The sequence below is a fragment of the Phyllobates terribilis genome, unplaced genomic scaffold (assembly GCF_046119375.1).
Source record: "Phyllobates terribilis strain yellow unplaced genomic scaffold, ASM4611937v1 Scaffold_612__1_contigs__length_973912, whole genome shotgun sequence".
In the NCBI taxonomy this organism is placed as follows: Eukaryota; Metazoa; Chordata; class Amphibia; order Anura; family Dendrobatidae; genus Phyllobates; species Phyllobates terribilis.
Window position 1 is genome coordinate 48,429 of NW_027363372.1, and position 12,107 is coordinate 60,535.

Genomic DNA, 12,107 nt, shown 5'->3' on the forward strand with positions numbered 1-12,107 from the left:
TATATGGTGCCCTTAATACTGTATGGAGCACTAAATGGTGCCCATTATACTGTATGAACCACTATATGGGGCCCATTATACTGTTCCAAGGATTATGTGGTGCCAATAATACTGTATGGAGGACTATATGGGGTCCATAATACTGTATGGAGGACTATGTGTTGCCCGTAATACTGTATGGAGCACTATATGGGGAACATTATACTGTATGGAGGACTATGTGGTACCCATAATACTGAATGCCCCCCCCCCAAAATACTCAGGAGCTCATGAATACACAGTGTTTAGAAAATAAATGTCAGACTAAGGGACCAGAAACCACCACATTCCGATATGAGAACTGCCAGTCTTGATGAATCAGGGCTAAATCTTTACTTGAAAGTTTCAAATGTAATAGAAATGTTCTGGCTGCAGTGAGGAGGTCATGTGATTGGCAGTTACTGGTCATTCCTGGCACCTGCAATGAGAGAGCGAGCACAGCGACTTGTCTACAAGGAGCATCCGGAGAGTTTTTAGCCATAAAGGCACAATGTTTTGTCATTTTTTCCTTTTCCTCCCATTTGTACCCTCCCCCATTTCCCCTTTTTTCATTTTTGCAGGATTTACAGGATTCCATCATCCTTTACTGGTCATCGTGTGGCAAGTATCATTCTCTGTAGCCCATATACAGTTCACAGAGCACAATACATTCACATTACACAATGTATACACAGAGGGAGGAATGGAGCTGTTCACATTATTTGATCGGGAAGGAGCTGTGTAACAGATTTATAGTTTTAGAGTCATAAAAGAAACATTAAAAGTGTGCATCATCCGTCAGAGGTATCGGTTTATCTTATATGTCCCAGCGTATACATTAAATGGATGCCTAAATGTGATATAAAAATAGTCTATCACTGGTCATAGAGAGAAAGGGGACAAGAGAGCAGGAGAACTATATATGTATATGACTCACCCCCTGGGCTGTGGGGCACCCGGAACCGGGCTTCTGTACGATGTTGGGGGTAATAGTGGCAACCCGATCCCGTGGCTCAGGGTGGTCAGACCAAATGTTGTGGCAGTCTATTTATAGATTTGTGAATGTCCGACTACGCCACCCGTGGATTGTGGTCAGGGTAACCGCCGCTGCAAGGCAGACAGCTGAGGCTGGTGTTGATGTGCAGCACATGGGTAGGATAACTCCCCACGGGAAGAGTGTAGCCTCAGGGCAGTGTAGGTGAATGCTGGGGGTGATAGTGCAGGCCGCAATAGTAAGAGTTCAGAGTCCGCTTCAAACAGTCCAGGGTCTTTATTGTAGGTGTTATTAATGACCCAACAGTAGTACAGGTTAGGAATGGGCCTGGGTGTCTGAGAGCATTCGGGCGAGCCCCACTGGTCAGGGCGAGTGTGTAGGCCTACCGTTCTCTCTATGCTCTTTCTGACTATCCCCCTCTTCGTGGTGTAATAGCCCACGTCCCTGAGCTGGCCGTGTACTTCTCGCCTGTATGGCTTGCGACTCGGGCCTTGGGTACCTTTTGCTTTCTCCTCGCTGTACTGGTCCCTCTGTGTGGCGGAGCCTCCAGGCTTCTTAGGCCAAGGGACCTGCAATCCCTTTCGAGTTGGTTCTCTGCTGCTGGGCTTACAACCCTGACAGCCTCGGACCCCAATGTCCGGTTGTGTGATTCTCTCAGCCAGGACCGACTCTCGTCGCCTCTGTCCCTGGCTTGCAGTTTCTCCTCTGCCTCACGGACTCCTCAGCTACAGCTGAACTGTCCCTCCTTCTCTGGGACTAGTCTCAGTCCTGAGCTAGGTCGTCCAGTTCTCTCTAACCCTGCCCCCAGTTCCAGCTTTTATAGGGGCAGCCAGCTCACCCTACTGGCCTGGGACAGGAGGTGCTGTATGCTAATTGTCCCTAACCAGGGAACCTCCCTCCTGCTCTCAGACACAGCCTTTAATATTTGTGGCATCCAGACCTGGGGTGACACATTCCCCCCTAGTAAAATTTAGTACTCCGGACTAAACAGGAAACACAAATACAGGGTATAAATGACAACATAACATATTTACAAGTACATTTTGTCCTTAAGGCCACGGCGCTTCCGTGACCGGGTGTCCATATCACCCAACAAGGTGAAGTTTTCCACAGTGTGGGGACCTGTCTCCATAAACCCCAAGTTCCTGGCCTTGGGCATGGCGGCAAGGTAAAAGCTAACTACTTTGGACCACAAGGAGGCCACGCCGGACAGGTTTTTCTTCTGTGGCAATCTTCACAAGAGGGCACCAGGTGCAACTATCTACGTGGTAGTTCCGGTTATTCACCGTCCATAACCTGTCAGTCCATTGTATCTAGGAAAACTGGGAAAACGGTATTAGTAACCAGGTAACAAGTATAACACATTAACTACATACTTTACATTTAGATCTTCCAGCGAGCTGGTATTTGACCCCTAGTAATCCGGGTTGACCTGCGTAACCCACTGTCTGGTGGTGGTCTAACCTGGCTTTCCCCACTAGCATTTAGGGTACAGCTACTAGCTGGGTTTACAGGCAGGGCAGGCAGCTGTCTGCAGGTCCTTTGGCTTACCGCAGGCATGGCAGGATCACTGTCAGCAGAGGGTTGACTCTCCTGGGCTGCTGGCATGGGTTCTTCTGCCTCCGGGGCTGCTTGTTCCTCTTGTTCTTCCTGCTCTGCTGTAGGCTCCTGCTGGGTTGGCTGAAGGAAGTGTAGGACGGGTACCACTATTGCATCGTTTATCAGAGTCCAGGATACTCTCCAAGAACTGTGTTGATCATTTCTTCTTTGTCCTCTGCGAGTTCAAGGTCATCTCGATCTTCTCCTGCACTCTGTAGTTGCTCGGGGCTCCGTTTTAGGTGGTCTCTGGAGACAGTGCTAGTGGTTTCTCCTCCATCCTTGGTAATTACACATACCTTCGAGTTGTCGTGGTTGGACGGCAGTACTGTTTACGGGTCTCTCTCCCACTGGTCATCCAGCTTGTGAAGCTTTCTCTTCCGCTTCAGGACCTGCTCGCCAGGTTTCAGGGGACCAGCAAGGGCTCTCTTGCTTTTCTCTCGCTTGAGCCAGATTCCTCTCCACACTCTCCTGTACCTTCTTGTACTGCAGCCGCCGTTCCGTATCCCAGTCCGCGTCTGGGGGAGGTGTCCTCGGGTGTCAGGACTCCCATCTCCAGGTCTATCGGCAGCTTACCTGGTCTTGTTCGCATCAGGTAAGCCGGGGTGCAATTGGTAGCATTCACCGGGATATGGTTGTATAAGTCTATCAGGTCCGGCAGTTTTTCCGGCCACAGGCTGCGTTCCTCTAGGGGCAACGTTTTGAGGAGATCAATGACAATATTATTAATTTTCTCACACAGCCCGTTTGTTTGCCGGTTACATAGTTAGTAAAGCCGAATAAAGACTTGCGCCCATCAAGTTCGACCTGTAAGTTCTGTAATTGCTAAAGTTGATCCAGAGGAGGGCAAAAACCCCAAATGATTTAGCCAATCTTCACGTGAGGAAAAATTCCCTCCTGACTCTGAAACCAGGCGTTGTCCGAATCTTCTTACAGTCGTAGAGGTTGCAGAACTCCTGGAAGATTTCCGCCTCGAACGCTGGACCTTGATCTGTCAAGACCTGTTCCGGATACCCGTGTGGACGGCAGAAGTGTTGTTGGAAGGCTCTGGCCGCTGTTTGGGCTGTCAAGTCTTTAACGGGAACCACCACCAGGAACCGGGAATAGTGGTCCACTATTGTCAGGGCATAGACGTAGCCCGACCGGCTTGGAGCCAATTTCACAGGGTCCAGAGCTACCAGCTCAAGAGGCTGCCTGGTGACAATGGGCCTCAAGGGTGTCTTCTGGCTGGTAAGTCCTTCCTTCTGAGGTTACATGGGCCGCAGTCCCTGCACCACTTCTCTATGGCCCCTCTCATACCGACCCAGTAGAACCGCTCTCTCAGTAGGAACTCCAGTTTCTTCCAACCCGAAGTGTCCTGCTCTGTTATGGTAGGCCTCCAGGACCATTGCTGCATCTAGTCTCGGGACCACTACCTGCCAGGTCAGCTCGTGCGTCCGGTGGTTGACAAGCCTTCTGCACAGTTTACCTTTGTAGAGGAATAGCCTGCTTTTTTTCTTCCATAACTGCTTGGCTTCCTCTAGAGCGTCCGGGCCAGGGCTAGCGCCTGCCTGGGTCAACAGGTCTTTCACCAAGCGAATTGCAGGGTCACTATCTTGCGTTTCAGCCCAGCCGTGGTGGGGTAAGGAGTTGAACATGACGGTGGTTAGGTCTTTGTCTCTTACCCGGTGAGAATACTGAGTGGCCCCATACCGGTGGAACGCAGGGAGCTCTACTTCCTCCAGCTCCTCCGAGTCTTCTTTCCCTTCGGGTAGGTGGGGCATTCTCGATAGGGCATCTGCGTTGGCGTTGGTCCTGCCTGCCCGGTATTTGATTGTGAAGTCATAGTTCGATAGCCGGGCCATCCACTGCTGTTCCAGGGCACCAAGTCTTGCATTGTCCAGGTGTGTCAACGGGTTGTTGTCCGTGTACACGGTGAACTTTGCGGAGGCCAGGTAATGTTTAAACCGTTCTGTGACGGCCCACACCACTGCCAAGAATTCTAGCTTGAAGGAGCTGTAATTCTCCGGGTTTCTTTCAGTGGGCCTCAGCTTCCGACTGGCGTACGCGATCACCCTTTCTCTGCCCTGTTGGTTCTGTGACAGTACGGCTCCCAGCCCCACATTACTGTCGTCTGTGTGGAGGATAAAAGGCTGGTCATAATCTGGGTAGGCCAGGATCTCATCCCCCGTGAGGGCCATCTTCAACTGGCGGAAGGACTCCTCTTCCGGCTTGTCCCACTTGAAGGGTGGCTTGTGACTTATGGATTTAGACTGACCTATCAGGAGGTCCTGCATTGGAGCTGCCATCTTTGTGAACCCGGGGATGAACCTTCGGTAGTAGCCTACCAACCCGAGGAATTGCCTCACTTCTTTGATGTTAGAGGGGCTTGGCCAGCTCTGGATTACTGTAACCTTGTCAGGGTCGGCGGCTACTCCCTCTGCACTCACCACGTGTCCTAGGTACTGTACCTTCGGCTTTAACAGATGGCACTTGGAGGGTTTCACTTTCATGCCAAAGCCTGCCATGGCCTCAAACACCTCAGCCAGGTGCTTTAGATGGTCCTCGTAAGTCTTCGAATAGACAATCACGTCATCCAGGTAGAGTAGGACCGTCTCAAAGTTTTGGTGCCCTAGACAGCATTCCATCAGCCTCTGGAAGGTCCCGGGTGCATTGCAGAGCCTGAATGGCATACAGTTGAATTCACTTAATCCCATCGGGGTGGTGAAGGCGGCATTCTCCTTGTCAGCCTCTGCCACAGGAACCTGCCAGTACCCGCTAGTAAGGTCCTACGTAGAGAAGAAATTAGCTGATTATAGTGCGGCCAAAGACTCCTCTATTCTAGGCCTCGGGTATGCGTCTTTATGGGTGATACGATTGACTTGTCTATAGTCCACGCACATTCTCATGGTACCGTCTTTCTCTTTTTTACCAGAACCAAGTGGGCTGCCCAGGGGTTACAGCTGTCTCTAATGACCCCGGATTCTTTAATTTCTCTCAGCATGCCCTTTGCGTTCTGATAGTGTGCGGGGGGTACAGGTCTGTATCTCTTTTATTGGTGGGTGGCTCCCCGTGGGGATGTGGTGTTCTACCCCTTTCACTCTGCCGAAGTCTAGCGGGTGCTTACTAAAGATTCTCTTGTACTCCTGAACCACCCGGTAGACTCCTTGTTTTTGGTGCAAGGGCTGTGGAGTCAGCACCCACGTGGAGTTTCTGGCACCAGTCCTCCTTGTGTTTCTGGGAGCCATTACCTTCCGCCTGGGGAGATGGAGGCAAGGGTTCCACGGCCCTGACAGCATTGTGTTCAACAGTATACAATTTGGCAAGTGTAGCGTACCGGGGCAAGTGTACTTCCCTTTCCCCGATGTTTAAGATCCGGACGGGCACCCTTCCATGGCGGACATCAACCACCCCCCAGGCTGTCAAAATGGTGGGCCTGCTGTCTGAGTACACTGGTTCTACCATGGCTTGGTAGTCTTTCCCTCTTAACCCGATTGCAGTCCGACACCAGATCATCATTTCACTTTTGGGAGGCATGGCAATGGGGAACGGGTCGCTCATCCTCACACTACCGATCTCACCACCAGACAGTTCTACCTGTTGCTGTCTCATCAGGGCTCTTATCTCCTTCTGGAGGACCCTCTGTTGGCTGGAGCTCACATTCATCGCCACCTGCTGCAAAATTACAATTACTTCTGAAAGAGACAATTTTCAATCACGTTAGTACCCAAGGTTATTTTAGGGTGACTTTCTCGACGATCAATGTCCACAATGATCACTCCCTGTGCCGGCAGTTCAACTTTACCAATCTTAACGGTCATCTCTCTGAACCCCACCTGCGGCACGGGCTGGCCATTGCTGGCGATGATGCTCAAGTCATTGTCTGGGTAGTGGGTTATGTCAGTGTCACTCCAATACTGCTTAAAAAGTACATAGGGGATGGTAGTTACTTGTGACCCGGTATCCAGCGGTACACTCATGGGGATACCGTCCAGCACTATGGGTAAAACTGTGCGTCCCCCCCCATGTATTCATCACGCCAATTAGACGGGCCTAATGACCTTATGCCTGGGGGTTGGCCCTCTGCCCCAGGTCAGACCCATTTAAAGTACAGTACCTGGCTACGTGTCCCGGCTGGCTGCAACGGCGGCAAATCGGCTGTCCATCCTCAGTGTAACAGTCGGTGGGCCTCCCTCTGAACGACAGGATCCTCCTCTGTCGACGCCACTGGACATCCTCCGGACTTGAAGCCAGCTTGATTGGTCCTGACGAGTCCATCTGTAATGACTGTACGGTCCTGGTCAATGCAGCAACACTCTTTGTTAGTTCTTGGACCTGGTGGTGCAGGTTTGCTGGCGGGGATGGGTTTAGAGCCTGCACATCAGCCCCCACAAGGTCTGCGGGGTAGGGCGCCGCCCCCTGGTGGTAAGTGATGGCAGGGCGCCGGGAAACTACAGCGCCACCTGGTGCGGGTTCTCGGAGCACCCGGATGGCCCTATCTTTGAACTGTGCAAAAGTCAAATCGGGGTTCTGTAGGGCCATGAGGCGCAGCTGGGTTCTGTGGGCGCTGGACAGCAGACCTTCTATGAACTGCTCAGTCAATAATTTATCTGTATCCTGCACGCTGCCAGGGTCAGCTTGCTTGATTGCTCCCAAGGCTTCCTGTAAATTTAGGCCATAATCTCTGATGCTATCTTGAGCTCGCTGCTTACATCCATAGAACCACATTTTGATTTCTGCTGAGGTACGGGTATCAAAGGTGTCCCGTAGATGGGTCAGAACCCCCCTTACAGTCCTTTTCTCCTCAGCTGTGCAAGACTTTACCTCCCGCTGGGCCGCACCAGTTAACTGCCCTATCAGTATGCTTACTTTCTGTTCTTCTGTCAGGGGATAAACTTTAAACAGGCTATACAGTCTTTCTTTAAAGTCACCCAAGGTATGCTACTCGCCGGCATACTGTGGCAGCCAGGCTGCTCCGGGGATATAGGGCATGGAAAACGGCATCACAAGCTGCAGCAGCTACGCTGGTGGTAGAGGGTCCCTCCGCGTCCGACATCTTCCTCCCCCCTAGTTAACCGTGGCCTACCTTCCGGCGATCCTCTTCTGTACGCCGTGGCTCCGCTCGCGATGCTCTGGGCGAGGACCTTGCGTCGCACGGTGATGACGCCGGCGTCCGCTGGATCTCTTTCCAGGACCTTGCGCAGCGTCTCAGCGTAGGGCGGGGCTATAGGTCTTGCGCATTTTTGACGTCCATGCCCCTCTTCTTCCCGCGCGGCGTCCCGAAGATGGCGCCCGATGGCGGGAAACTGCAACGGATGGCGGGAAATGGCCCGAATGGCGGGAAACTTCACCCAGGTATGTATAAAGTCTTTTTCAGGCACACAATACCCGTTTGTGGCGGGTTGGTCACAATCCTGCCGACTACGCCAAAAAGCTGACTCACCCCCTGGGCTGTGGGATACCCGGAACCGGGCTTCTGTACGACGCTGGGGGTAGTAGTGGCAACCCGATTCCGTGGCTCAGGATGGTCAGACCAAATGTTGTGGCAGTCTATTTATAGATTTGTGAATGTCCGACTACACCACCCGTGGATTGCGGTCAGGGATAACCGCCGCTGCAAGGCAGACCGCTGAGGCTGGTGTTGGTGTGCAGCACAGGGGTAGGATAACTCCCCACGGGAAGAGTGTAGCCTCAGGGCAGTGTAGGTGAATGCTGGGGGTGATAGTGCAGGCCACAATAGTAAGAGTTCAGAGTCCGCTTCAAACAGTCCAGGGTCTTTATTGTAGGTGTTATTAATGACCCAACAGTAGTACAGGTTAGGAATGGGCCTGGGTGTCTGAGAGCATTCGGGCGAGCCCCACTGGTCAGGGTGAGTGTGTAGGCCTACCGTTCTCTCTATGCTCTTTCTGACTATCCCCCTCTTTGTGGTGTAATAGCCCACGTCCCTGAGCTGGCCGTGTACTTCTCGCCTGTATGGCTTGCGACTCGGGCCTTGGGTACCTTTTGCTTTCTCCTCGCTGTACTGGTCCCTCTGTGTGGCGGAGCCTCCAGGCTTCTTAGGCCAAGGGACCTGCAATCCCTTGCGAGTTGGTTCTCTGCTGCTGGGCTTACAACCCTGACAGCTTCGGACTCCAATGTCCGGTTGTGTGATTCTCTCAGCCAGGAGCGGCTCTCATCGCCTCTGTCCCTGGCTTGCAGTTTCTCCTCTGCCTCACGGACTCCTCAGCTACAGCTGAACTGTCCCTTCTTCTCTGGGACTAGTCTCAGTCCTGAGCTAGGTCGTCCAGTTCTCTCTAACCCTACCCCCAGTTCCAGCTTTTATAGGGGCAGCCAGCTCCCCCTACTGGCCTAGGACAGGAGGTGCTGTATGCTAATTGTCCCTAACCAGGGAACCTCCCTCCTGCTCTCAGACACAGCCTTTAATATTTGTGGCATCCAGACCTGGGGTGACACATATATACATTACTTTCCTATAAAGCTTGTTGTGTGTATAACTGAAATTACGTGTAGAAGTGGGATTCCACTGATTCTGATCAGAAGGATGAGTGCTTTAATGCGGAAAGAGAGGTTAATTCCCCCACTGACTCAGTAAAAGCACATCCCATACATCGCAGGCGGATCATAGATACCCCTGTAGGTGCACAACAGAGAGATGTGTTGGAGGATTATAGTCAGCAAGAACTTAATGATCTTCATGATTGTTTTTCTCAAAAAGCCAATGAATCATTGATTACTTGGGAGGTAAGACTGTGGGAGATAGGGGCCCATGGAGTACAAGTGGATACAGTAGATGGTCCCAAGTTTGTGCAACTAAGTCATGATCCTGTAGTGAAGGAAGCGTTCTGTACACTGCGGATTCGGTTGCAACATTCGACTTGCAGTATACTGGATGTTGTGGCTATGGCATTACAGCCTAAAAATCCATCTGAAGCAGATTGGCCCCCTAATAAGAAGCCATGGTTTACATTAAAAGATTGTTCCCATAGGTTGAAGGAAGAGGTCATGAAAAAATGCTATTTCTGTAAGGACCTATGATGACTACATGGCAGTCCTAGTTAGTGTGTCTGTCAGAAATCGCATAATCAGGGCTGCTCCCCAGCTTATAAACATATAATGATGACCCTAATGGTAAACCAGACTGGGAAGACCATCTCCAACACCCTAGAGGCAATTCGGCAATTGGGTAATTTGGGAGATTGGGGCCCCAGGACTAGTGGTAATTTTGTTTCCGGAGAGCAGCGTAGAGAATCTAAAAACAATAACAATGGCTCCCGCATATCGCGCAAGGATATGTTTAATTGCCTTGTTGAAAGATGAGGTTCCCAAAGAGGAAATTGATGGGATTGGTACTGACTAGTGATGAGCGTGCATGCTCGCTACTGCTCGGTGCTCCCCCGAGCATTTCACTGCTCGAGATGTGTGGCGCCCCTGAGGGTTCAGTCGCCACAGGGGTACTGCACCTCAGCTCGAAGTGTGGTATCTCCTCTTCCAGGTAAGGATGGAGCATTTCTCAGGACCCCACTTTACCACTCAACACTAAACCACTCCTGTCCAGTAGGGGGTCTAAATGCACCAGGGTGCTGCCCCAGCCCGGGATAGAGGAGATGGGGGGGGAACCAAAGATGGGGGGAACCATGTAGTGGGTGAGGGTGGAGAACATACTTTTAGGAAACACTTATTCTTTCATATTTAATCTACGGCCATCTTAAGTTCAAGGTCTTTGATTGTGATATTCGTCTGTGATTGTGGTATTCGTCTGTGATTGTGGTCTTCTGCCAGAGTCCAGCAAAAGTCTGCAGCTGACTGAAGATACACGGTCCTCGTTCTCTGGCCTTGAGACGAGGAGCGGGTCTGAGTTAACCACTGTCTCTACCCGGTCAAGGTCCTGACCTAAGAAGGCCTGGAGGGGAGCAGGCAAAAGGATCCCAGGGGGGATACGGACGGAGCGGAGTGGCCACCTGTACTCTTTATTCTGGCCTAGTCAGAGGGATTCCTGCTGCAAGAGGGGTGACTGGCCCCCGATATCTGACTTTGTTACTTCACGTCTCAGTCAGAAAAGCCCGGAGGCTTAGTGGATCCCAGGGGGGATACGGACGGAGTGGCTTACGCCACCTGTATCTCTTACACTGCGTTTATCCAGTGGGACCCGGCCTTACACCTCGTTCTAACCACACACAGTCAGGAGAAGACTTAGTGGGAGAACTTACCAAGGAGAGGAACACACACCAGAGGGGTCTCGACAGGTGCTCCTGATCTACCTGGAAAGTGCTGGACCCACCATCCCGGTGGTCGCAGTACGCCGTGAGTAGCAGAGGGAAGCTTTTGCGGCTGAAGTTCATCTGAAAGTGAGTAAAAGCCCTGGATGACTTCACACACCGCCTCAGCCTGTTATTTCCTGCGCGGCACTGCACCCACCATTCCTTCTCACACTGCCCTGAGGCCTGCTCCGCCTGTGGGGAGCTGTCCCATCTTAGCAGCCCGTAACACCAGCCTCAGTGGACTGTAGCAGCGCTGGTGTCCATCACCGGAAACCGCAGGTGGCGTAGTCGAAATATCACTCTTACTTGAAAGGCCAATATTTTTATGTGACGGCCCTGGGCACGGAACGGTCCAGGCCACGACTGCCTCCCCCGCTACCCCTACACTGACCCGGCTCTGAGTAAACCCATATCCCAGGGAGGGCTGGAGCGTCGCAGATGCTCGGCGCTCGCCGAGTATTTCCGGGGGTTGCTTGGCGGGAACTCGGGTCTCCTCCCTGCATGTTTGGTGCTCTTTAGAGCGCCAAGCAACATGCAGGGATGGTCTGCCACACACTGTAATGCCGCAGCCATGTTGGTTGTGGCATTACAGTGATTGGCTGGCCGCACAGCGTCATCAGGTCTATATCAGACCTGGCGCCGCCATGCTCGTCACAGTCACTCCGGAATCAGACAGTGTAGGGAGAGCTGCTGCTAAGCTAGGGAGAGATTTGCTTGTTTCTAGTTAGTGTAGGTATGCCAGACTATATTAGAGACACATATTCATCTCAACTAACAGTCCTTCTGAGGACTAATCCAGCTGCAGAGATATCAGTGCTAGGCAGGCAGGCAGAGTATATAGCAGACTGCAGTGCACATAGCAAGAGGGTCCATTCCAGTTCTGTCTGCTGCTTTTCCAGATATTTCCAGAAAATAGCCCTAGGTATCGGGTCAGGAATATATATATTTTTATTTTAATCCTGATTATATACTTAAAAAGCAATCCAGAGAACACCATTTTTCATCGTCATTTGCTTGTTGGCACTGCAGAGTACAGCCAGGTCCTTTTCATATTACAGCGCTAAAAATGCAGCTATTTAAAACTGGTTTGTCCATCACACGGATCACATATAATTGCGCTCCAATTTGAGCCATTTGTAGTGAGCGTGGAAGATATTGTCGTCCATTTTAAATGGACAAGGCACGTGGCAAGAGACGGGGAACTGGACGTGATGGTGATGGTGCATGCAGAGGCCGAGGCCGTGGGCAAGCTGAAATTGTGC